Source organism: Pteropus vampyrus, unplaced genomic scaffold (assembly GCF_000151845.1).
Source record: "Pteropus vampyrus isolate Shadow unplaced genomic scaffold, Pvam_2.0 Scaffold499, whole genome shotgun sequence".
Classification (NCBI taxonomy): domain Eukaryota; kingdom Metazoa; phylum Chordata; class Mammalia; order Chiroptera; family Pteropodidae; genus Pteropus; species Pteropus vampyrus.
Window position 1 is genome coordinate 172935 of NW_011889280.1, and position 324 is coordinate 173258.

The window sequence follows — 324 nt, forward strand, 5'->3', positions numbered from 1 at the left end:
GCGTGGAGCCGCCTGCGCCCGGGCGGGCCAGTGCACATGCCACCCTGGCCCCTTAAGTATGTCAGGTGGCAACAGAGCCACCAGCGTCGGAGTCACCCGCCAAAGAGCCACCGGCTTCTGGCAGGTGTCCGTCTTCCCGGCAGGCCTGACTCTCGCTGGAAACCTCGGCGGGTTTATCCCATCTCGCCTGTGCAGGTGGTGACGGGCCACTAGAGGGCGCTGTCCTTCCTCCTGGCATTTTCCACGTCCCTCCTCTAAGGCCTCTCCCAGCTAAGCGTTTCGGTGGCAGGTGCAAGTAGTCTTTTTTTTTTTTTTCCTTTTTTA